The sequence below is a fragment of the Dromiciops gliroides genome, chromosome 1 (genome assembly GCF_019393635.1).
Source record: "Dromiciops gliroides isolate mDroGli1 chromosome 1, mDroGli1.pri, whole genome shotgun sequence".
In the NCBI taxonomy this organism is placed as follows: Eukaryota; Metazoa; Chordata; class Mammalia; order Microbiotheria; family Microbiotheriidae; genus Dromiciops; species Dromiciops gliroides.
This window is the reverse complement of record NC_057861.1, coordinates 707,061,686-707,088,343: the sequence shown is the minus strand read 5'-3', so window position 1 is coordinate 707,088,343 and position 26,658 is coordinate 707,061,686. Positions and strand designations below refer to the sequence as shown.

The following is a 26,658-nucleotide window of genomic DNA, read 5'->3' as shown; positions in this document are numbered from 1 at the left end:
CACTGACACAGATCCAGCCCCAGGCAAGCTGTGCCAGAGAAACTTACCCCCGAGTCTCTGAATCAGCTGCAGTGCCAGTGTCTTCTAGAACTAAAAACATTCATCTGAGATGGGGATCATACACTTCTGCCAAAAAGGTCTATGACCCCCAAAGATTAAGGATTCCTGTCCTAAACGCAGAGCTATTCTTAGCCATAAGGAGAGAAACCATCTTCCATATATGCCCAAAAGATACACCTAAAGCACAGGACTGACCACATCACTCCCCTACTCAATAAACTTCTGTGGCTCTTTGCTACCTCTGGGACCCAACCCAAAGTCCTCTGGCATTTGAAGCTCCTCCCAATGTGATTCCAATGTTAATGCATTGGTTGGTCCAGTCAGACTGGCTCCCATCGCTCGGCCTGACTGTTCCCCATGCCCTTAATGAAACCTCTCCTCACCTATGCTCTCAGAATCTCCCTCTGCCTTCCCAGCAAAACTCAAGGCCTCAGAAGCCCTTCCTGAGGCTCTGGCTGCTGGGTGGCTCCTTCCCTTAATGAGAAAACACGTGTGTGCACCCATACAATGTATCTCCTCCCACAGAAAGCAAGCTCCTTGAAGGCAGGCAGTTTACTGATTATACCCGGGGGCTAGCACAGTGCTTACACATGGTGAGCACTTAATATATGCATTGGCTCCACTCTCCAGTGTCGGGCCACCTCTGCTCCTTCATCACTGTCTTCTTCCAGGACTGATCTACACCAGGGCTGCTGGCCAGTACAAGGTTCTTCCCTCTAGACCTTCTCTCTCCTGTACTCTCAATAACAACCCCCCACCCCCACCCCTTGTGACAAAGAAAACTGAGAAGATTTCTTCACCAATGTGTAACCAATGTCAAGAAAGCCCTGCCTATAGCGTACTCATCCCGCTGGGTCCCTGCCTTTCTCTTCACATTTTCTTAAAGTGCCGCGAAGTGCTGACTACAAATCCTTCATCAAGCCATTCTCAATGCCCCTTCCTTCGAGACATTCACAGAACTAGAAGAGGGTGTCACTACAGCTACAAATACCCTTGGCTAAACCAGCTGGCTCAGCTACAACTTCTGCCACAGAATATGTGTAAAATGGCTTATTACCAATTCTTCAGTCTGACCATGAGGCTCCTACATTCCAGTAGCTAGGTCACTGGGTTCTGGTACCGTTAGTGCCTAAGGACTCAGAGGAGTAGGCTTAGGTCACTAAGCTGCCATTTAAAGGCCTGTTCAGCAATCTTTCATAAAGGAAGCACCTATCCTTGACTTATTCAGTGTCCCTGGAAGCTGTGGGTGCCAGTAATGTATTCTAACATTTAAGAGGAGCAAGTACTTGTATTAAAGGCAAAGAAAGCCAACACTGGTTCTCCCCCATGAGCCTCCCCTTCCTGACTTCATGTCTCTCACTGGTTGTTCCCCATGCCTAGAATGTCTCTGGGTTTCTCTAGCTTCCTTCAAGGCTCAGATCTGCTCTCACCTTTGGGAAGAGGCCCCTTTCCAGACTGGAGCCCAGCCCTTCTACCCGCCAGGGCTTTCCTCCAAAGATTGCATTTCACTTAGTGTGTGTGTGTGTGTGTGTGTGTGTGTGTGTGTGTGTGTATCTTGTATGTCCATAGTTTTTGGCAAGCTGTCTCCCCCAAGAGAATGTGAGTTCCTTGAGGGCAGGAACCATGTATTTTGTATTTCTTTGTATCCTTAGTGATGTATGCCCTTGATAAATGTCTGTTGACTCACAAGCAACTAAAAAACATGTTTCTTGTCACCAGGGACAGAAAGTCATAGATAAAGATCTAGAAGAGACCTCAAAAGCCATCTAGTCCAGTGGTTTCAAACTTCAATAGAATTAGGGGCGGGAGTGTCGCTAAACCACCTCATTGGCCACAGAGTGACTTGGAAAACCACACATTCACATTCTCTCTGTTTGACCGTATTTTGAAAATATTGTTAAGCATCTTCCAGTTCCATCTGAATCTTCCAGGCTACACTGGAGAGCATTGTGGACCACATGGGGCCTGTGTGTTTGACTCCTCAGATCCCTAAAATGAAAAGAGCTAAGTTCAAGGAAACAGCTAGAAACCAGTCAACCCAGGACACTGACACTTCCCCTCCATTCCCACTGATGCCCGAATCAAGTCTATCTGCCCAGTACCACACACTTATCAATTTATTAGGGACGGGGACTAGATTTGGATTTCACTGCTATAGGAAACTCCCCAGAGAGAAAAAAAACAACCCTCTAACAATGTAGGTCAATACCTTCTTTGCAACTTGAGAGGATCCAGCAGGTCTTAATCTTTAAAGAACACCAAGTCGGCAAGTGACTTAGCTAGGGACACCAAGCCAGTTCATTTCAGGAGCAGAACTTGAATCCAAGTCCACCTGACTACAAGGCCAGCCCTCTACCCAACCACCCCATAGAACAATGCACACATGAGCAGAAAGAACAAGGTCTACTTCTGTATTAACACTTTGCTCAGCCCCATGGTGACCTGGCACTCTGCCTCAGAGGAGATCCCGTCTTACAAATGAAATACATTGGTTCTATGGAGACTGAGGGGCTCAAATAAAGCCATACAGAGGGTCAGTGAGACAGGACTGGAATCCTGGTCTCACTGATTTCAGGTAATCATGTTTAAGGGGCAACATGGCATAGTAGAGAGCTGGTCTCAGAGCCAAGAAGACCTGCATTCGAATCCCGCCTCTCACACAGTCTCTGTGGAGTTCTATTTAGGTAAATCTAAAACAGTAAGTTATAGAAAGGTACAAACCTGCATTGGTAAAAGGGGTTTCCTTAACTAGAAATCATAAGTCCAGTCCCTATTCCCTTCTCTTAATAAGGCTTAAAAATGTCACATGATCAGAAATGTTGGCATGTATTTCTAATGAACTATTAACTCCAACAAAAATTCTCAGTTCAGTCACTCATGAACTACATTATGTTCAGGGCTACCACTTGAAAACATGAAGAAATATTACAGATTGGGGAGGAGGGGATCAAATCAGGATAGCTTGATAATTGTCAATCAGCTGACATCATATAATATGCTGCACTAAGCAAATTATGAACAACCAAAAAAACTTCAGTAACTGAACACACAGGAGTTGGCCTAGAGTGCCGGGGCTGAATCTCTGGCATTATGGGGAGTTTTAGAACAGTTGATGTAGATAAGTTTGGCTCCAAACACTGGAAAATGTCTCTTGCTCCCACCAGGGCCACTTACATTAAAACCTTTCCCCCACATGGGAGGAAGGTGTCAATTGGAGAGCCCAGAATTGGGAAGGGGAAGGGGAGGGGGAGGGGACTGGGGCAGGGGGGAAAGAAGGATCCAGCTTTGCTTCACTGTATGGGACTGTCTCATGAGGCAGAATTCCTAGGCAGGGGGGATGGGGTGTTGGAAAACTTTCCTGGGGCTGGGGGCATTGCATCTGGGGTGATGGGTGATGGGTACTGCCACCCCAGGTTCCTCCTGACCTGATTTATGTTTTTTAATTGTCTTCAAATCAACTTGCCTATAAACAGGAATAAAGACAAAAGGCTTTGTGCATAGGGGAGACAAGGAAGAGCCATCAACTAAGAGTAGCTGCCACTTGGCACCCTACTTTTAACCCATATGGCCTGCCTTTCCTCTGTGCTTCCTACTTCTCTGACTGATAGTTATGTTACTTCTCTGATCTGTCCATTCTTTTTTTTTGGGGGGGGGGCAGGGGGCAGGGCAATGAGGGTTAAGTGACTTGCCCAGGGTCACATAGTGTCAAGTGTCTGAGGCCAGATTTGAACTCAGATCCTCCTGAATCTAGGACCAGTGACAGCTAGCTGCCCTCCCATTCTTTTTTTTTTTAAAATAAACTTTTATTTAAAGTTTTGAGTTCCAAATTCTATACCTTCCTTCCTCCCCTCCCCCCTCCCTGAGGAGGTAAGCAATCAGATATAGGTTATACATGTGCAATTACCATATTAGTCCCTTTGTATAAGAAAACTCAAAAGAAAAAAATGAAAGAATGAAAGTGAAAAATAGCATGCTTCAGTCTGTGTTCAATCAATATCAGTTCTTTCTTTGGAGGTGGGTACTATGCTTCATTATTAGTGCTTTGGGATTGTCTTGGATCATCGTGTTGCTGAGAATAGTCAAATCATTCATAGTTCTTCATCAAACAAAATTGCTGTCACTGTGCACAACGTTCTCTTGGTTCTGCTCACTTTACTATACATCAGTTCATATAAATCTTTCCAGGCCTTTCTGAAATCATCCTGCTTGTCATTTCTTATAGCACAATAATATTCCATTACAATCATATACCACAGCTTGTTTAGCCATTCCCCAATTGATTGGCATCCCTTTGATTTCCAATTCTTAGCCACCACAAAAAGAGCTGCTAGAAATATTTTTGTACAAATAGGTGTTTCTCTTTTTTGGGATGTCTTTGGGATATAAATCTAGCAGTGGTATTGCTGGATCAAAGGGCATGCACAGTTTTATAGCCTTTTGAGCAAAGTTCCAAATTGCTCTCCAGAGTGGTTGGATCTTTTCACAGCTCCACCAACAGTGGATCAGCATGCCAGATTTCCCACATTCCTTCCAATATCCATTATTTTCCATTTTTGTTATATTTACCACTCTGATAAATGTGAGGTGGTACCTCAGAGTTGTTTTAATTTGCATTTTTCTGATCAACAGTGATCTAGAGGGGGCAGCTAGGTAGTGCAGTGGATAAAGCACCGGCCCTGGATTCAAGAGGACCTGAGTTCAAATCTGGCCCCAGACACTTGACACCTACTAGCTGTGTGACCCTGGGCAAGTCACTTAGCCCCCCCCCCCCCGTTTCTTTTGTTTATTTTGACAGGGCAAACAAACAAACAAAAAACAAAACCCAGTGATCTAGAGCATGATCTGTCCATTCTTAAACATCAGAAGCATCCACCCTTGCTCCCTGTCCTAGATACCAACCCCTATTCTGTAGCTTGTAAGACCCAATAAAGTAGTACAGTGCTGTCCGCCAAAAAAAAAGGGGGGGGGGGGCGGGGAGGGCAGCTAGGTGGTGCAGTCGATAGAGCACCAGCTCAGGAGGCAGGAAGAACTGAGTTTCAAATCCAGCCTCAGAACTTGACACTTACTGGCTATGTGACCCTGGGCAAGTCACTTAATCCTGATTGCCTCACCAAAAAAGGAAACAGGAGGTGGGGGGGACCATTAAAAATCACTGATTAAAAATCATTAATCTACTTGTTTAAAAAAAAGAAAAGAAAATCAGTGAAACTAATAATTTATTTAGCACTTTAAGAGGTTTAACAGGCACTTAATATAAATATTACCTCATTCTGTCCTCACAACAACCCTGGAAGATGATACTATTATCTCCATTTTACAGATGAGGAAACTGAGACAGAGGGAAAGTAACTTGCCAGGGTCACACCGCTAGCAAGTATCTGAGACTGGATTTGAACTCGGGTCTTCCTCCCTCCAGGTATAGCAACTCTATGTATTTCTCCACCAGGCTGACTCTAGACTAGATAAGCAAAACTTAGATGCAAATGTACATATCAGTCTAGTGTTTGATAAACCTAAGAACCCAAACTAGGGAGGAACTCCCTAAAATTCAACAAAAACTGTTAGAAAACTGAAAGTAATTTTGTATAAAATAGGTTTGGATCAGTGTCTTACACCAAATACAAAATCTATATTCAAGCTAACTAATATCAGATCACTGAAAAATGTAACAAAGTATGAAGTCCTCTTCATTTCTATGGATGGGAGAATTCTTAAAATAAAGGAGAGAGGAGATCCTCAAAAATAAAATCAGGGGCAGCTAGGTGGTGCAGTGGATAAAGCTCTGGCCTCGGATTCAGGAGAACCTGAGTTCAAATCCAGCCTCAGACACTTGACACTAGCTGTGTGACCCTGGGCAAGTCACTTAACCCTCATTGCCCTGCAAAAAACCCCAAAAAACAAAAACAAAAATAAAATCAATAATTTTAAAAAGTTAGGCTTTTGCATTAAATCAAAACAGCTAGAATAAGAAGACAAGCTGCTTGGTGGGGGGAAAAATACTTTCAAACTTATGTAATAAAAAATAGATTTCTAAGATATAAAAGGAATCAGCAAATAATATTAAGACCAAAACCCATTCCCTAATAGATAAGTGAGTAAATGATATGAACAACTTTCAAAAGAAGAAATGCAAACTATCACAGCCATATGGGAAAATGCTTCAAATAACTAATATGAGAAATGCAAATCAAACCAATTCTTGAGATTCCACCTCTCACCTGTTAAACTGACAAAGGTGGTAAAGGAGGGAGGACTGCAGAAGTCATGAGCACCTATACCACAAATACATGGTGGAATCATGAACTGATCCAACCATTCTGGAAAGCAATCAGAAAATTGAGACAGAAGTTACTAAACAGTATCATTTGACTTAATCACACAACTGAATATGGAAGAAAGGAAATCAAAGACCAAAAAAAAAAAAAGGTATATATAAATCAAATTATTCACAAGGGCATTTTTATAGTGGCAAGAAACTGGAAACAAAGTGTCTGCCCATTTTTTTTTGGAGAATGTTGTTGAACAATTGTCTAGGAATATGCAATTACTGAACCAAAGGAAAAATGAACATGAGGAATTCAGAGAAGCACAAAAAGACTTGTATGAATTGAAGGGGAGTAGAGGGCAGCTGGGTGGCGCAGTAGATAAAGCACAGGCCCCGGATTCAGGAGAACCTGAGTTCAAATCCAACCTCAGACACTTGACACTTACTAGCTATGTGACCCTGGGCAAGTCACCTAACCCTCACTGCCCCACACAAAAAAAAAACCCAAAGCAAAATGAATTGAAGGGGAGCAAAGAAAGTAGAACTATGAGAACAATATAATGTAAATGAAACAAAGGAGCAAATAAACCACTTGGATTAAATGCAATGATGAATACTGAGTGCAGAGGACACTATATTATAATGTGACACTGCTTCCTTCTATGAGGGTTAAGGGAAATAGAACTGTGGATATCAGATGTACCTGACAGACAACCCAGGTCCCTGATGTTTGGTTCTGCTTGTTTTGTGGGTGGGGGGAAGTTCTTTATAATAGAGCTGGGCAAGGCCATATGGGAAAATATGGTATTCTACTATCAGACTGATTAATGTGTCAATTTGTCTCACTTTACTATTTTGTTACAAGGGACTGGAGGTATCAAGAAATGTCAGCAGTGGGTTTTTTAAAGTGTTAATAAAACATAAGAAAAGAGTTGCCACATGGTTAAGAAAACAAGCATTGGGGGCAGCTAGGTGGTGCAGTGGATAAAGCACCGGCCCTGGATTCAGGAGGACCTGAGTTCAAATCTGGCCTCAGACACTTGATACTAGCTGGGTGACCCTGGGCAAGTCACTTAACCCCCACTGACCCACAAAAAAAAAAAAAGAAAAGAAAACAAGCATTGCTATTTTTAAAAAGAGTACCCAGTAAAGAAAAGACCAGCTAAAAAGTAAAAAATAAACATAAGGTCAAGTCAGATCCTTCTGATCTTTCTACCTTCTCCATGTCGAAACTATTAGTCCCAGGCTGCTAAGGAAATTGTGCATGCAAGGACATCTAATGGAGCATTTGGGGATCATCTTGACAATTAAATGGGACATCGCTGAAATGAGAAACATTTTTAGATACAGTGGCAAACTAGTTGATACTATGGGGCATGGGGCTGGGGGGAGGCTGGCAAAAGCAAAGAAACTGGTTCCCAGCGTTTTAGTTCTTAACTATTGGAAACTTTTCACCGGCAGATATGACTGCCTGCCTATCATAGAGAGAGCAACACTTGGCATTTATGTAACACTTATAGTACTTTATTGTTTGCACAGTGTTTTGTGTAAGTTGGAGCCTCACACCAACCCAGTGAGGTAAATAATGTTATCCCCATTTCTGAGAAAGGGAAATCATTTGTCCAGGGTCACAGAATTAGTATTTGCAGCAGGATCTGAACTCAAGTCTTCCTGCCTCCAAGTACAACACTGTGCCCTCAAGTTGACCCTGCCTGATGCTTCAAGTGCAAGCAATAATAAACAGGTTATGCCAATGACATACTTAACACCTCTCTCCCACTTTTATTCTTGTCCTAATAGCCAAGGCCTTGGCCGACAGTCATAGAAATGCCGCCTGGATTTATGTCTTTTTATTTGCACCATGGAGAACAGTGTAGAGAAGTTATTTCATTAAGGTACAAAGAAGCCTTTCTCAGTAACACAAGAAGTGACTGACCTTACCTATAGAGTTAGTTTGTCCACACTAAAAATGGAAAGCATTTCACACGAGCCTGTGCTTGCAAACTCTAAATCAAAATTAAAACCAAGAGACTTGGTCAAAGTTATCACTGGAGAATACAGAAATCCAGTCCTTGCTATTTGTCTTAATGACTGAGATATATCTATATCACTTAGCCTTCTATTTCCTCCTGCATGCACAATCTTTCTTCGGATCTTTGATAAAAAAAAAAAAACCCACTGTGATGAGGTGTTGGGTCTGTCATGTTCAGAAATACTGTCTTCCTTCATGTCCCTGCCTCTCCCTTTCAAAAGGTGTCAAACAGCTACTTATAACGATTCTGGGAGGTACTATAGAGAGATATTTAATAGGCTGGTGTGTTCAAGGACCTTAAAACCCAGTAATAAAGATTAAATGTATGAACCAATAACCTTCATAGCATTCTAGTGGTATTTGCCCATTTTTTAAGTAAGCAAGTTAGCTCTGTCTATAACTAACTATTCTGCAAATTCTCAAGAGTGTGTTTTCACAACTACTGTAGTTCCCCACCCCAATGGGAAGGAAGCCTATCCTATATAAAAGCTAAATGGAGGAAGGGGTTAATACCTTGCCATTTTCTAGTATCCTATAATATGAAATTGTAGCAAAGGATCTGATGGGCATGTTCTCTATGTTGCCACATTTGATTTCACACTTTTATGGTTAAGGAAATGATATCAAGGAGGGTTTCCTTGAACAGTATGTCACCCAGAGCTGATAATTATTCACAGTTGTGAGAACTTTTTAAAGTTTTGTCTTAGACAATTTAGGCTGCAAAGAATCAGGTTTAGTGAGCTACCATCACTTTGCTGGTATAATATTCAAGGGAGTGGTGTCCAAAGAAACAGCATCCAATAGTCTGAGGTCAAAGTATAATATTCTTGTAGTTTGGTTTTTTTTAAAATGCAAGCCAAGAATTGTGTGCACAGACATATATACACGATTTAATTTCTAATTGGGTCCTCAGAAATCTAGAACACAACTCAATTTTATGCATGAATGTTTTCTTTTTTTTTTTTTAGTGAGGCAATTGGGGTTAAGTGACTTGCCCAGGGTCAAGTGACTTGCCCAGGGTCACACAGCTAGTAAGTGTTAAGTGTCTGAGGCCGGATCTGAACCCAGGTCCTCCTGACTCCAGCGCCGGTGCTCTATCCACTGCGCCACCTAGCTGCCCCATGAATGTTTTCTTGAGAATGCTACCACCTTTAGGGATAAACAATCCATAACATTTCACTAAAGGGGGAGGAGGGGGGGAGTTCTGGCCCTCCAGCCTTAGAGAAATAAAGGCCAGAATGTTCGACTGCTACACTATCCTTCTGGTCCTATACACCCCAAATAGGCACTAATTGAATCCCCCTGGGCAGGGTGTGGCCATTTCAAAGGAAGAATAAAGGGTGAAAAATGACATGAGAAAAAACAAAAAACCTGAAAGATAAACAACAACAATGTACTTTAGGGATTCTCAAAGTCATCAGTCTGGCAATCTTTCAAATATATTTTTTTCAGTATATTTTATATCAAAATTTGATGGCTTCCTGAATAAAAAAAACCATTCTCATTGGACAAAGTAAAAATAGCATGGAAAAACATGCCAAGGAGATTTTGCCTACGGCCATTAATTAACACTGAGTGGTTCTCTTTTTATGATCCCAAGCACATGTAGATATACCATAGAGTCCATCTGAAAGGAGTGACTCTAGGTTCCACTGTTATTATGTCCAAAAGAATACCCTGTCTTAGTGTACATTTTGCCTAAATGCACAACTGCTGGCAAATAAATGTTCTGAGGACCTTGGACAATGTGGGGAATGAAGAAGCGGGATGTGAAGGAAGGACAACATCTCTGACAGTATGACAAACCCAACCTCTAATTAAAGTATTTTCATCTGAGGTCTGAAAGGAGCTCGTGTTTTAAAATGGAATAGAGGGCAAATGAAACGTGATGACAATCCAGGAGAAATTCAACGTAATCAATGAGTTAGTCCATGCTGATAATTATTTGCTCAAGAGCCCTGAAAAACAGAAAGGAAAGGATGGTAGCTCTGTGTTCTCCACAGAAACCAGATGTGATCAAATATGATCAAGTTGTCATTTTCACGCCCCCAGATTTCTAGAGGTCCCCCCCCAACTTCAGATTGTATCTTGTATTCCAGAAGCAGCACAACTCTTGGCAAGTCCCCTCTCCCCTCCAAAAGAAGGAAGAAACCCCCCAAGTGAAAAAGAAAATGGGTATTTAGTGCAAATAAAAACACAAATCGATCAACCAACATCTATGGAGCAACCGTGTGTCCAGCCTTGTCCTAGGCACTGAGGAGGCACAAATGATAACATCTCCTTCCCTCAAGGAGTTCATTACACGTGTGGGGGAGATAAGACCATTACCTTTCATTGCATATGGCTGGCCTTGTTGTTGTTTGTCCTTCATTCTCAGAGAGGACCACGACATGGGAGGTGGTGTCATGACTTGCAGTGAATTGGATTTAAGGGAGGGAGGGCTGTGCAAAGTCACCAGCTTCACTCTCTCCTCCAGAGCCCCCGGGTCCAGTCGCATGATATACAATCAGGACAACTGAAGATGGGCCGGTTGTTTGAGGCGACTGGGGGTTAAGTGACCTGCCCAGGGTCATACAGCTAGTGTCAAGTGTCTGAGGCCAGATTTGAACTTAGGCCCCCCTGACTCCAGGGCCAGTGCTCAAGCTACTGCAGCATATGGTCTAATAATCAGGGCAATGCCTCAGTGCCAAATTGAAGGAACAGACAGTAATTACCGTGGGAATTCAGGGCAGACACTACCGTGGGCTATGGCAATCAGGAAGGCCTCTTTGAAGAGATAGCATTTGAGCTTGGAGTTGAGCCATAAGTTTTAAGGGATGAGGCAAGGATGCTGGAAGTATATTCCAGACAAGGGAAATGGCTGATGTAGAAATGTACATTTGGGAGTCAATGAATAACTCAATTTAGCTGGAGCAGAGATTCACATATAGAAGAGAGCTGGGGGGCAGCTAGGTGGCACAAGTGGGTAAGGCACCAGCCCTGGATTCAGAAGGACCTGAGTTCAAATCCATGCTCAGACACTTGACACTTACTAGCTGTGTGATCCTGGGCAAGTCACTTAACCCTCACTGCCCAACAAAAGGGGGGGGGGGAGGGAGAGAGGGAAAGGGGTACTGAGGTTAGAAAGGGGCCAGACAGTGGAGGGTCTTGAATACTACTAGGCTAAGGAATTTGGACTTCATCCCTTAAGCATTAACCCTGAATCAATGGGAATTTAAGAAGAGCTAATCAAAGTGGTGTTTTAGGAAAATATTTAAATTGATCTTTTAAAGTTATAAAAAAATTCCCTTTCCCTTCCCACCCCTCCCCCAAAGTTGGATTGATCTAGTCTCAAACAACCTCAAATTTCCTCAAGTCTTTTTGCATCTACTCCTCCAATGTGTAAATAGCCAAATCACAGCTCCTCTGGTGTCAGCAGGCATGAAGTATTCAAGATGTACTATGCTTAGCTATGGTGTCTACTCCCTCCTATGCCAGAAGAGGGCCTATCCAGCATTAATTTTGAAAATGGGTTACTGATCACTTCATAGCCGTGAAAAAGTGTATAAATCATAGACTAATCAATATACAATTTATAATATCTAAACCTCTAAGAAGTAATGAATTCCCTCATATGCTACAAGCATGTACCTTTTGCCATTCCCCAATCTATTCGAGACCCCACTCTCAAATAAAGCTAGTTCACAGAATGGGTAAAGAGATACATACAAAAATAATTTTGTACACAGACCACAAGATCATAATTTAGAGCTGGAAGGGACCTTAATAACCAGAGTCCAACCACCACCCCTTCATTTTATAGATAAGGAAATAGGTGAAGTGACTTGCTAAGGGTCAGTCATCTAGTAAGTCCTGGGATTGGAACTCAAGACTCCTTGCCTCCAAGCCTGGAAAAAGGGATACAAGAAAAGAAAATGATCAATATTTAAGTGAGTCAGTCAGGAAAAGCATCTTTCCAATAAAGATGCTTCCTAATTAAAGGACATTTTAAATAAAGGACAGTTAAGACTTTATCTCAAATTATATTTTAATTCATTTTTTTAATAAGAAATCTTTGGAAACCATTAAAAATGTCTTATTGTACACAAGTACAATGCTTAACAACTTAAAAAGTAAATGTCACACGGGGCAGCTAGGTGGCACAGTGGATAAAACGCCAGCCCTGGATTCAGGAGGACCTGAGTTCAAATCTGGCCTGACACTTGACACTTACTAGCTGTGTGACCCTGGGCAAGTCACTTAACCCTCATAGCCCCTCGCAAAAAAAAAAGTAAATGTCACTACAATCAAGACACGAGACAATGGTCATCTGAATTAGTGAGGTATGAAGTCCTAAGTTTCTCACGTTTGTGACCAAGGGCAGGGGAGAGAGCATGTACAACTGGCCTATGGATGAATAGATGGATGTTCAGATGTGCTGAGGTTAATATTCAGAAACCAATACAAATCAAAAAGGCAAGCAAACGCTACCTAAATGTTAGAAATCAACTAACAAATACTTAGTGTAAGGCACTGTGCTAAGTACTTAGGATTCAAAGAAAGTAAGCAATTTGGTACCTGCCTCAAAGAGGCCCACATTCTAATAGTCAAGGTGATAACATACAAACAACCACATACATATACTGTGTAAATGTGAGGTAATCCCAGTGGAAGAAACATTAACAGTGTGCTGACAACAAATTATAGGCTTTTAAAAATAAAGTTGATGTTTTATCCTTCAAAAAACAAGGCTACAAAAGCAGTTTTAGTGATTTCTTAAAAACTCAGTTAAAGGTTCCTTGAATTCTGTTCTTTTAAAAAAAAGATGGGGGGGCGGCTAGGTGGCGCAGTGGATAAAGCACTGGCCTTGGATTCAGGAGGACCTGAGTTCAAATCCAGCCTCAGACATTTGACACTTACTAGCTGTGTGACCTTGGGCAAGTCACTTAACCCTCATTGCCCTACAAAAAAAAAAACAAAAACACACACACAAAAAAGATGAAAACACTTTTTTAAAGTCTTCACATATGATTTTGTATGGGGCAGCTAGGTAATCCTGTGGATAGAGCACCAGACCTAGAGTCAGAAAGACTCATCTTCCTGAGTTCAAGTCTGGCCTCAGATACCTACTAGCTGTGTGATCCTGGGCAAGTCACTTAACCCCATTTGCCTCAGTTTTCTCATCTGTAAAATAAGCTAGAGAAAGAAATAGCAAACCACTCCAGGATCTTTACCAAGAAAACTCCAAATGAGGTCATGAAAAGTCAGATACGACTGAAAAATAATTTTTATATGTGTATGTGTGCATGTGTATACTAGTGGAGACAACACATAAATAACTCAAATTTGTACAAGATATACAGAGTAGATGGAAGGTAATATCAGAAAGGAAGGCACTAGTAGCTGCAGGGGGGGAGATAAATGTAAATTAATATATCTAATATGAACTGCATATATAAACCCTACAAGAATATTATCAAAGGTGGAAGAAAAGTATATGAAAGGTAAGATCAGTGCCACATTTTGAACAATTTATAAAAACAAATCTTTGAGACACAGATAACTAAATTTTCATTCCTATCAGAAAATTATGTTAATAAATGCTGAAATGTCAAAAAACACCCTAAAATCATTAAAATCATACATCAGAGAGATGAATTCCTGAATGCAGTTTGCAATTAATCTAAAATTTGATGTCATTAAAAATTATAGCTTCATCAATCTAGAGCTGAAAGGGGTCTGAGGGACCACATAATACAAATCCTTCAGAGCATATTACAGTTGAGGAAACTGAGGCTCAAGAATGTTTAGTGACTTGCCCCAAAGTCATAAGCATCAAAGGTGAGATATGAATCTTGGGTATTTTTATTCCAGTTCTAGCACTTTCTCCACTACACTATGATGTCCCTCACTAAAATCATCCTTAACAAAAATGAATGGTATGAAATGTGAAATCAATGGACCCACTGTTTAAATTGGTATATTTTCCCAAATGAATAGACAAGCAAGATTTTCTTCCACAGCATACAAAACTTTCCACAATGTTCACATCTTGGTGGGGCATCATTATCAATCTCCCACCCTGTCATCCTTGAGCAATCATAGAGAAAAATCTCCCAGTTCTTATTGGTACTCCCACTCTTCTCCTCTTTCATAAGGCAAAAGATCCAGAAATGTATTATAGCACATTTTCTTTTGTAGAAATTCACTTTATCAACAATTTGTCAGAAATAAATTTGTTGTATAAAGGAAGTATGCATTCATTCCTGCCCCTACTCCACCTGGGGCCTTTTTTTTTTAACTTAGCCTATTAACTCTACACATCAGAGCCCAAAATACCTGACCACCCTGACACCACTAAGAAATGATGTGACTATAACTCTTATCCCCCAAATCAACATGACTTGGCCATAAGGCTCTTTAGTCAGACCAGATATTCCTTTAAGGTTTCTTCTGGCTTTAAATCCTATGATCTCACGTCCACAACTGAACTCCTCACCCTTCTCACTGGGTCAGCCCCTCACCCTGACCCTCTAGATCAGCCCCTCTCCCAACTTCTTTATCTGGGTTAATGGCACCACCGTCCTCCCAGTCACCCAATCTTCAAACTTCAGTGTTATCTTTGAGTCTGTTCCCCTGGCCTTCCTATCTAATCACTTGCCAAGTACCAGGAATTCTCTCTCCATAATCTCCGTCCTCTATCCATCTGTTTTTCTCCATTTAATACTGCCACCACCCTGGTTTAGGTCCTCATTACCTCTCATCTGCACATCAATGTAAAAGCCACAGAAATGGTCCCCAGGCCTTCAGAATGCATCCTTCTTCACACAGCTGACAAAATGTTTGTGACACACAGGTCTGACCACATCTCTTCTTGTTCATCTGCCTTTGGTGGCTTGCTACTGTCCTGGAGACAAACTCCTCAGTCTCTACAAACTTGCACTCCAGGTTTATTTCATAGTACTCCCCAGCAAAGGGGGCGGAGGAAAGACATTAAACACCCAGAGCTCCTGACACAATTACCCCCAAAACAGAAATAAGGCAAGTCCTGGAGTGGCAAACCCCACAAAAAGACGGCTGAGATTATTTGCCATACTACTCCCCAGCCTTCTACATGTCTGACAAGCTAGACTCTTACTCGCTAATGTCCTTCCATGCAGCTCAAACTGCCCTCCATGCCGTATATGTGCACCTCTTTCTGATCTTTACCGGTCAGGATACTTCTCTTCCTTCCCTCCTTTGTGAGGCTTTCTCTCATTACTTACATTTTCTTAAAGAACTTTGTCTGAATTTCTCCTTTACTCTTAACACTTTGTATTATTCACCATCCCCACTCCCTCATTAGAAAGTAAACTCACTGAAATGTAGTTTTGTCCTGTTTCCTATTTGTGTATACTCTCCCCCAGTAGTATCAAAGGCAGATTCAGAAAATTAACTATTGAGTTGGGCCTTGAACAAAGAGTTCAAGGCCTTGAACCTGAGGAAATGAGGAAGGATGGCAGAAAAGAGGATGGAGAGAACAGCATAAGCAAAGGTGAAGCACAAGGATAGAAAACAGTAAATCCAGTTTGTCTAGAGAACATAGGACACACCAGAGATCAAAGGCAGAGGAGAAGAGAAAGGCAGATTGCCACCAGAATGTGGAAGGTTCAATCTTTGGAGCTTGTCACCTTATTCTTTCAATCAAAGAATCATGTCCTTTCTTCAGCAGGGTGCATTTTGAACTGAGAACATGGAGTAGTCTGTCTTTAAAGAGCAATCCATGGTCCTTAAAAGTCTATTAAGGGGCAGCTAGGTGGCACAGTGGATAAAGCCCCAACCCTGGATTCAGGAGGACCTGAGTTCAAATCCAGCCTCAAACACGTGACACTTACTAGCTGTATGACCTCATTGCCATGGGATGGATTATTAAACTGGAATTCAGAAGCCCTAGATTCTATAAGGACACCAACACTAAACAAACCTCAAGGAAGACAATTTCTTTTAGCCTCAGCCTCATTTGTTAAATAAGGCAAAAAGTTTTTGCACAAACAAAACCAATGACAGTTAAAATTTTAAGGGATCCAGTTAATTAGGGAAATTTTTTAAAAATATGTGACTTTTAAAGCTGTCCTACTTGTCTGTAATTTTTTTCTGGCTTCTCTTCTCTCTTCTGTGTATTTATAAATGCTTCAGCAACCTTCTTTTCTTACTTTTCTTTTTATTTCTTTTTGGTTAGCCTGGTCCTAGCCCTCTTTTAATCCCACCCCACTGACAAATTGAAAAAATTAAAACTTTTAAAATGTACATTGGTAAGCAAAATTAATTCCCATACTGGCCATGTCCAAAAATGTAAATCTCATTCCACATATGGAGTTCATCACCTATCAGGAGAAGCACAGCAGACTTCACCATCAGTTCGCTGAAACAGTGCCTTGTCAACTCACTGACAATAGTTCTTAAGTCTTCTTTACAATGCTATTTCTATATCATTTACCTGGTTCTATCCCCTTCATTATGCATCAATTCATATAAATCTTACGAAGTTTCTCTGAAACCTTTTCCTTTCATCATTTCTTGTAGAGTAATCATATTCTAATACATTCATATACCATAATTCCCCAGTTGGTGGGCACTAGAACAAAAGGAGCTACTATAATAAGTATTTTTGTACATATGGGTCCTTTCCCTCATACTTTCAATCTCTTTGTGGTGTAAGCTTGGTAGTGGTATCACTGGATCAAAGAACATACATGGTTTAGGAATTTGGGTGACTTAGTTCCAAACTGCCTTCCAGAATGGATGGACCAGTTCATAGCTCACTAATAGAGCATTTAATTTATGTACCTCTTTTCTTGAAACAACTCCAAGAATGATCATTTTCCTTTTTTGTCATCTTTGTCAATCTGATGTGCATGGAATTGAACTTCAGAGTAGCTTTCATTTGTATTTCTCTAATTACTGGTGATTTGAAGGATTTCTTCATATGGTTGGTGATAGTGTTTCTTCCTTTGAAAACTGTCTATTCAAATCCCTCGACCAATCTATTGTTGAAGGACTCTTGTTCTTCTAAATTTGAATCAATTCCTTATTCATCTAGAATATCAGACCTTTATCAGAGAAACTTTAAGCAAAAACAAAAACAAAAAACCCAAAAAAACCCCAATCCCCAATCAACTGTTTCCCTTCTACTTTTAACTGCACTGGTTCTGTTTGTACAAAAATTCCTTAACTTTGTGTAATCAAAATTGTTCAGTTTCTGTGATAGTGAGATCTCGATCTCGATCTCTCTCTCTCTCTCTCTCTCTCTCTCTCTCTCTCTCTCTCTCTTTTGGATACAGTGATCTCTTAATTGCTAATGCTAAGCCCAATGTCCTTTCCTCAGTCCTCTTGTTCATAACCTTTTTGAACTTTGAACCCCTCCACAGGCATATTCTTTTTTTTCTTCTTTCCTGATGCTGTTCTTCCCTGAGTTCTTCTACCTAACTTCCTCCTTCATCAACTCTCCTCCTCCTTCTCACTAAGTGTGGGCAGTCCCCAAGACCTTGATTTCTTTATTTTCTCTTCTCTTCTTCAGTTTGGTGGTGTAATAAATAGAGTGCTGAATCTAGAATCAGGAAGATCTTGAGTTCAAATCCAGCCTCAGATACTTACTAGCTGTGGGACCTGGGGCAAGTCACTTCACCTAATTTGCCTCTGTTTCCTTATCTGTAAAATGAAAGTAATAATAGCACCTTTCTCCCAAGATAATAACTGTAAAGCACTTAGAAAAGTGGCTGGCACATAGTAACTGCTATATAAATGTTTGCTATCATCACCATCATCAGCTCTTCATCAGCTCTCATAGGATGGATTGTTATCTCAATGTATATGTGTACCAAATTTAATCTTTCACCTGAGCTCCAGTCCTGTATCAACAAATGCCTACTGCACATCTCTACCTGGATGGTCCACAAGTTTCTCAACTCAATATATGCAAAATAAAACTCATTTTCATTATTTTACCTTAAATCTACCCCTCCTCAAAACTTCTGTATTTGTTGCTGATTATCAACATCCTTTCAGTCACCCAGTTGCCAGTCTAAAGGTCAATTTTCACCCTCTTCTTCCCCCAACTCCAATCTAATCAGTTGCCAGGTTTTGTCAATTCCACTTCCATGACATTTCGGACAGCTCCATCTATATAGCAGCCACCAGTTCAGGCCTTCATCACCTCTGGCCTTAACTATTGAAACAGCTTGATTGCTTCTTTGGTCCAAGTCTCTTGCTTCTCAGATCCATGACCACATAGCTTCCAAAATAATTTTCCTAAAGCACTAATCGGACTACACCACAGTGTAGAACCGCCCCCCCCCATGCCCATTCCCCCAACTGGGCACTTATTCACAGGCTGGAATCCCCCCAAAGGTCCAGTGATTATTCTCTCCCCACCACAGTGTTAACTTATGGTCAAGGTTCTAGAACTGTTGCTCACAAGTCCCCACAGGTGTGCATCCATTGATAACTGGCTAGTAGCCATTTCATGAATTTTCACTGGCAGTCCCCAATGACTAGTTTTCTCTTCCTCAATTGTTTCCTCCTGGTTTCCTAGCATCTTTCAAGAATCAGCTAAAATCCCACCTTCTGCAAAAAGCCTTTCCTGATCTCCTTTAATGCTAAGACCTTCCCTCTAAGATGATCTACACTTTCTCCCATTATCTCTCTTGTTTGTACATAGTGCATTGTCGTTTTCCCAAACATGCTATGTGCATGTTGTTATCCCCAATAGATTGTGAGCTACCTGAGGACATGGACTATTTCTACCTTTCTCTGTATCCCTAGCACTTAGCACAGTGCCTGGCATAGTAAGTTCTTAATAAATGCTTGACAACTTGACTATCCTCAATTACTTTTAGCAATGGCATTTACTAAGCAGGTATCATAAGACATTTGATACAAAATATTCCTTTCAAACCAGTGACATAATCTCTCTTAGCACACAATGTCCTTGGGGAGAGTGGACTAAAAAATTATAGCAACACGGTAGTGAGGGACATATGCAGAGAATGCATATGGCAACCAAGAGCTGTGCACCTTATAGCTCCCTCTGCCCTTGTAGGGGCCTCATGAGGTTCCCTTAGCACTCAGCAGAGGCCTAAGGGTCCTCTGTTGCTTCTAAAATAAAATACAAACTCTCATCTGGTTGACTTTGGGGGGGGGGGGGAGAGGAAGGGGGAATCAAGCTTAAGTGACTTGCCCAGGGTCACCCAGCTAGTAAGTGTCAAGTGTCTGAGGTCAAATTTGAACTCAGGTCCTCCTGACTCCAGGGCTGGTGCTCTATCCACTGCGCCACCTAGAGGCGCCCCCCTTGACTTTTTTTTTGGTTTGTTTTTTGTTTTTGTGGGGCAAGGGGGGTTAAGTGACTTGCCCAGGGTCACACAGCTAGTAAGTGTCAAGTGTCTGAGGTGGGATTTGAAATCAGGTACTCCTGAATCCAGGGCCAGTGCTCTATCCACTGTGCCACCTAGCTGCCCCTCCCCATTGACTTTTTATTTTTTTTATTTTTTTAGTGAGGCAATTGGGGTTAAGTGACTTGCCCAGGGTCACACAGCTAGTAAGTGTCAAGTGTCTGAGGTGGGATTTGAACTCAGGTACTCCTGAATCCAGGGCCGGTGCTCTACCCACTGCGCCACCTAGCTGCCCCCCCATTGACTTTTAAAACACTTCTCTCAGTCTGTTTCCAGCCTATGTTTCCCGACATATTTTATATTATTTCCCTCTTAAAACAGGCTACATTTTGGCCAATCTGAACTTAACATTTCATCTCCTGCTTCTGATCCCTTTCTCAGGCTGTCCAGGATAACTGTAACTGCCCCCATTGCACACAAGCATCCTACCCTCTTAGAAGCCTTACTAAGGGGCAGCCTCCTAGTGCAATCCTTTCTGGAGTCACTTGTTCCTGTAATCATTTTGTATTTTTTTTTGTATAAACATTTTATTTCCCCAGGAGAATGTAAGCTTCTTGATGATAGGACCTGTTTTTCATTTTTGTCACTGTTATTTTCAACACCTAGCACAGTGCTTCATAATAGACATTTAATCAATGCTTCCTGAATTGAATTGAATTTGCCAGGGGGCTAAATTAACTAGTGCAGGAGTTTGTCACAGATAATCTCTGTTGTCTCAATCACAGCTCACTCAAGTCACAGAATAAGGTCCTAAAGGGAGATACAGCATCCATATACATTCCCTAATATTCTTCCTAGCTTAGGGAATCTTTATTGTCTAAGGTTCGTTCTTACAGAACAGTCGGCTAATCAGAGTTAAGGTAGATGGACATGACGAACTGGTTGTTATCACTCGATGTGGATTTATTAAGCCTCTACTAGATGTCAGGCACTGTGCTATGCCTATCCTGAAGGAGTTTTCAATCTATCTGATGCAGAGGGAGACAAATATCCACACTGGCCATTTTAGGAACTCCAGAGTCTCCAAAGACAACTAGTGCTTCTGATATGACATTTCTCAGAGGAATAAAGCTCTCTCCACCATGGAACAAGCTAAGAGAGTTTACAGAATGAGAAGAGTCTGCCCAAGAATGATTCCAGCACTGGAATCTCTGGTCTAACAGATCAACTGGGGCACAACAAACTGTGCTTTAGGACCTAGTCCTTCTTAAAGGAGAAAAAGTTATATACAACTCAGGCAATTACAGGTATTGACTAGAATCTCTAGCCTGAAGAAATAACTTCAAACCACAGAAAAAGGAGTCCCTTTCTCAATTTTCTTTGCCCCAGAAAAGGAAATGCTGACCTATCCATGCCCAGGGAAATGCCTCATCCAGATAGAACTGAATTCTCAAAGTAGGAAAGTCAACAATCCAGATGTCCCTAAATCTAAAAATGAATAAGAGGCAGGAGGATAGAGCAAACTTGACTCACCCGGACTCTCTTATTTTGAAGAAAAAACCAGAATTTTAACCAAAGACTAACCTCCTTCAAAGAAATGGTCATACCATTTTGGGACATGAAGAAAAGAAAAATCTGAATTAAAAGGAAACATTTATATCACAGTTACTCCTACTATTCAACTCAAGTCAGACAGGCAGAAAGGACAGGAATAACATGAATGTACAGCCTCACCTCTATCTATCAGAGACAATCAGATAAATGTCTACAAGGCCTATAGTTTAGTTTCCCTAAAACATAAATTTTTAGGGCAAAAAAAAAATGTATATAGGCTTTCAGACCTCAATTAAGATTCTATAAATTGGAGTCAGTTTTAAGACTAAGTTAACCAACACACCACACCCAGCCAGAGTCAATGAGGCAACCTTCCTAAGAGTCTGATCTAAAAATAAAACTAGACAGTCAAGTGCTCTCAAGAAATTCTATGTGCATTGATTGGAATGTGATGCCAACTAGCATACTTTTGTTAGTGATTTGCAAAAAAATAATAATAATAATAATAATAATAAATACATCTCTGAATAGCTGTGATTGGTCCAAACTAATAACAAAAGAATCCACACCCCACTTGACATCTGAATCCACACAGATCTGAGTATTAGGAGAAAGAAAAACAAAAATGTCTTAAATGAAAACACTGAAAATTACCCAATTAAGCGGTCAGAAAACGTTCAGCCTGAATCATTCTAAAACATTGCAATATTAAAAATGAAAGGTTTTAGACATTAAGAAATTTTAGTCCATAGTCCAAATACAAAGAGGCCCATAGTAAAGTGGTTTTCAAATGCAGAGCTAGCTACTGTGAGCTTACAATATAAAGACTAACATATTTGGAACCTACTTGTTCTAGTTGGATAAGCACTTCAAGGTCCTTCTCCCACCGTGCCTCCCACTTTGGGGCAGAATAGACTCAAACCCAAGCCTTCCAAATATATTGTAGCACATTCAATTTTGCTTTGAAGATTTTCACTCCTATGAGCAGAACTTTTCTAAGTCTATTTAAAGCATTTTAAAGTTCAGGCTTCTCAGTTATATACACTTTCCACACACTTCTGTTGACTGACAAATTAATCTGCCATCTTTCCATAAAAATCATCAGGATAAGAATTTTAAGGCAACACTAAGGTATACAATGCTGTTTAGCTAATAACCTACTCCCAAGACATAGAAATTGTCTATCATATTATATATATTGGGGTGGGGGGTAGAGCAGTGAGGGTTAAGTGACTTGCCCAGGGTCACACAGCTAGTAAGTGTCAAGTGTCTGAGGCCGGATTTGAACTCAGGTTCTCCAAAATCCAGCACAGATGCTTTATGCACTGCACCACCTAGCTGCCCCGCTATCATTGTTCAACAAAATACAGCTTCTCATGCAACTGTTTCTGCCATTAAATGGCAAATTATTGAAGTAAAATGTTACCAGGCCAAAATCTTATAAAATCAAAGTTGCTATAATTTTCAATCACACATAAAAATTAAGTCAGAATATTTGCAGAAGTAGCTTGTAATATTAAATAGTTAGAAGAGATTTTTAATTAAACTGAACCTATGATTCCATTTCATAAAAAGTAAATTTAGGGGCAGCAAGGTGGTGCAGTGGATAAAGCACCAGACCTGGATTCAGGAAGACCTGAGTTCAAATCTAGCCTCAGACGCTTGACACTTACTAGCTGTGTGACCCTGGGCAAGTCATTTAACCCTCACTCACTACCTCATAAAAACAAACAAACAAACAAAAACAAAAAGTAAACTTGAACTGAATTGAATTATTTACTAAGCAACTACAACATAGACATTGAGTTGGGAGTTACAGGGGATAAAAAGATTAATAAAATCTTGCCTTCAAGAAACAATTCCAGAATGCTTTCAGATTCAAAGAAGGTTTAAAAAAAAACAAAACAAACCCAATAACTTAGGGAGGGAAAAAAGCAAATTATATTCAACATTGAGTGAAAATGCAATCTTTTTAAAAAAATACCCTAATATTTAGTATTCCAGATTTCACACTGCAGGTTTTAAACTACAAAAGCAGCAAACTTCTTTTTTTGCAATGAGGGTTAAGTGACTTGCCCAGGGTCACACAGCTAGTGTCAAGTGTCTGGGGCCGAATTTGAACTCTGGTTCTTCTGAATCCAGGGCAGATACTTTATCCACTGCACCACCTAGATGCCCCCAGAAGCAGCCAACTTCTGATAATTCTAATGAGTATGAGGTTTAAATTCTGAACTCAAATACTGTTATTCTCTACTCCTCTTAACATTTTGATTATTCCAGTGACACAATCATCCTCTTCTAACCTATGTTGTATTAAAACATACTAGCAAACCTTTTTATTGTGTGTGTGACTTTCACAAGAGATCTTCTACTTTAAATGTTAGGAAGAGAGAATGCTTTGAGCTACTGAAATACTTGGCTCCTGGGGGGAAAAAACCCCAAACATGTCTCTGCTAACTTAGAATGTCAAACCCTGTGTCCCTAATTAGATAAGTTCTAAACAAAAACAGTAACAAGTTTATTCTCCCAAAGTATTCACTTTCAAATATCAATCTTTGACTTAATTGTATATGCACTACATACCACACCAAGCAAGATTTAGAAATCACTGTAACTATCATAAAGGAACCTTGTCACACTGTACAAGAGTCATCCTAAGAAACCTGCGAATGGATGCGAACCTTCTGTGTATAAAAATGATTATAATCAGAAAATGAATGCAAGGTAAAGAAAAAAATTCAATTGCACACTTATCAGCCTTCGATGTGTCCACTGTGCATACTGCACAACTGTTTGCATAGTACATGGGTTTATTCCATTAGGTTGTTGTTACAGTTGAGTATGTGTTTGGGGGTGGGGGAGTTAACAGTCTTTTTACAAGCTATCTACCAACCACAACCCTCAGATTTCCCTTTGCATTCTTAGATGCTGCCAACAATTTCCACCATATACTAACAGACACAACTAGAATACTAAAAATGAGTTCAAACTACATCTTAACAATTCAGTATTTTGCTTTCAAGGCTAACTATATAAAGCAATGGCCCAATGCATTAAATACAGAATACACAACCTGAAATCCCTTGCAACCAAGTAACAAGGAAGAAACAAGTAATATTGTTTTAATTTATTTAAAAATAATTTCAAAAGTTTATCAGTTTCGGCATCAAAGAAGACAAAAGAAACTCGGTTCTCAAATAGAAAAGACAATCGTCAATTCTCATTTAAAGGGACAAACACTAAATGACTAATTTCCATAAGACACCAGTCTATGTTTAACATATGCTAGTGTGCCCTATGCAGCTGGCCATATCCCCAAGAGACTGACCATGTCCTGCTAACATTATTTCCACAAAAGGAAACTGACCAAGTGAGGTATGAAATTAAATGGGGACGAATGGAGAGAGAACTTCTTCATGAGGAACGCAGGTTAGTAGACAATCGAGGACCAACATTCCCCAACCCTTTTTCTGCCTATGTCCTTTGGCATCTGACCAGGCTCCCAGAGCCTTTTAACTTTTGCAAATAAGCTTCTGACAACACCCCTTGGCTTTAGAGTCGAACTGAATTCACTTACTTTCACATCACAGCAAAGTCAGCCCGAGTTCCTTTCTCCCAAAACTGCCCTGCCCCCAGCCCGGTTTCACCAGGGAAAAGCATCATCTTCAGCGCAAAAGAACACGGGCTCCCTTAACTATGCTGGCAACACGCACACCAGGAGAGCTCACGGTTCTCAACAAACCCCTCCGGGGGGAACAGCCGTGAGGAAGGAGAGCCCGGGACCGCTCCCGGTCCGTCCTCGGCTGCCCCGCAAAGCTCCCGTTCGCCCTGACCTCACTTTGCTTTCCTCGGTGTTTGCCCAATATCGGGGCTGCCAGGCTGGCCCAGCACCAGAAGCCTCGACGTCTGCGGAGTCACACTGGTCACTCACCTCTACAAAGAGGGGCTTGTGCCGGACGGCATCGGGGGGCCCTCCCAAGCTCTAGATCTATGATCGCCCCCCTTCCCGCCTCAGTTTCCCCATCTGTACCGGGGTGGGCTGGGGGAGGGGTCTCTAGCAGTTCAGGATCTATGACTACCCCCCAGTATCTGTACAAGGAGGGGGTCGGGATCCCTTGCATTTCTGTATCTTTGATCCCTCTTCCCCCCAGCCTCAATTTCCTCATCTATACGGCTATGGCCTGGAGGGAGGGGTCTCCGGCAGTTCGGTCTATGATCCATCCCCCGGCCTCACCTTCCTCATCTGCACAAGGAGGAGCTCGGGGCCCCTTCCAGCTCTAGATTTATGATCGCCACCCCCCACACCCCCCAGCCTCAGTTTCCTCTTCTGCACTAGGATGGGCTGGGGTGGGGGTCTCTTGCAGCTCCGAATCTTTGATTGCGCCCCCACCCACCGCCTCAGTTTACTCATCTATACCGGGAAGGGCTCGGGGCCCCTTCCAGCGCTCCCCGACCGAGGCTCGGCTGGCCGAGCCCGTTTCCCTCAGCCCTCGCTCCCCCGCCGGGCCGCGGCCTCCCGGGCCAGGGAGCCGGGCCGCGCCGGAGGCCCCGCGCTCGCCTGCCGGGCTAAGCCGGCTGGGCCGCCTACCTGCGGGGCCGGTGCGCGCCGCGTGCGTCCCGTCCCGTGCGTCCCCGCGGCCCGGGCCGAGGCGGCAGCGGCGGCGCGTCGTCTGCGCCGAGCGCCCAGGCCCGATCAGCGGCGGCGCGTCCCCAGCCCGGGGGAGGGGGCCCCGGGCGGCCCCCGCATCGTCCCCGGGCAGGGGCCCGCCCGCCGGCCGCCGCGGAGTCGAGGGCCCGGGCCGCCCGCCGCCGCCGTCCCGGCCCGGCCGAGCCCGTGGAGCGGCGCTCCCTGCCCTCCGCGGCGCCCGCGCTCGCGCTCCCGCTCCGGCGCCCGCTCACACTCGCTCCCTCACTGCTGGCGGCGGCTCACTGCCTCCATCTAAAATGGCGGCCCCAGCGTCCGCGACGAGGAGGCTCGGCACTCCTCGGCCTAACCTGCGGCGCCTCCCCCGCGCCTCCCCCACCTACCGCGGCCCCCGCCGCCGCTGCCGCCGCCGCCGCCGCCGCCACGGCCCAGGCGCCCATTCATCGGCTCCGGTATCGTTCCCTCTTCCCTGGCTCAGGCCCCGCCTCCAGGAGGCGGGGTCTCGGCGCTACTGTGGCCGCCATTTCGGACTGCGGGCGAGCGAGCGAGCGGACGAGCGAGTCGCTGGCAGGGAAGCCGGGGGTGGTGCGGGCCCCCCAAGGCCCGGCGGAGTCCCGCCGCAGAGCCGAGCCCGGCAGCCCCCGCGAGCGCCGCGCCTAGGTCGCCCTTGACCTGGAGGGCGCCGGGATCCTGCGGGCCGTGACCCAGGGCGAGCCGAGGAAGGCCCGAAAGAGAATAACGACCTCCACAACGACAA

At 42.7% G+C, this 26,658-nt stretch overlaps 1 protein-coding gene across 2 annotated transcripts in view; it reads right to left on the bottom strand.

Annotated features, from left to right (window-relative positions):
• RAF1 (Raf-1 proto-oncogene, serine/threonine kinase) overlaps positions 1–26,000 on the bottom strand; it is a 74,082-nt gene extending 48,082 nt beyond the window's left edge. Inside the window, exon 1 of one of the 2 annotated variants that reach the window (XM_043979131.1) lies at positions 25,845–26,000. The gene's annotated coding sequence lies outside the window, so the exon portion shown is untranslated. The remainder of the gene's footprint in view (positions 1–25,844) is intronic. The other variant, XM_043979132.1, reaches the window with a different exon arrangement.
• Positions 26,001–26,658: the final 658 nt, after the last annotated feature.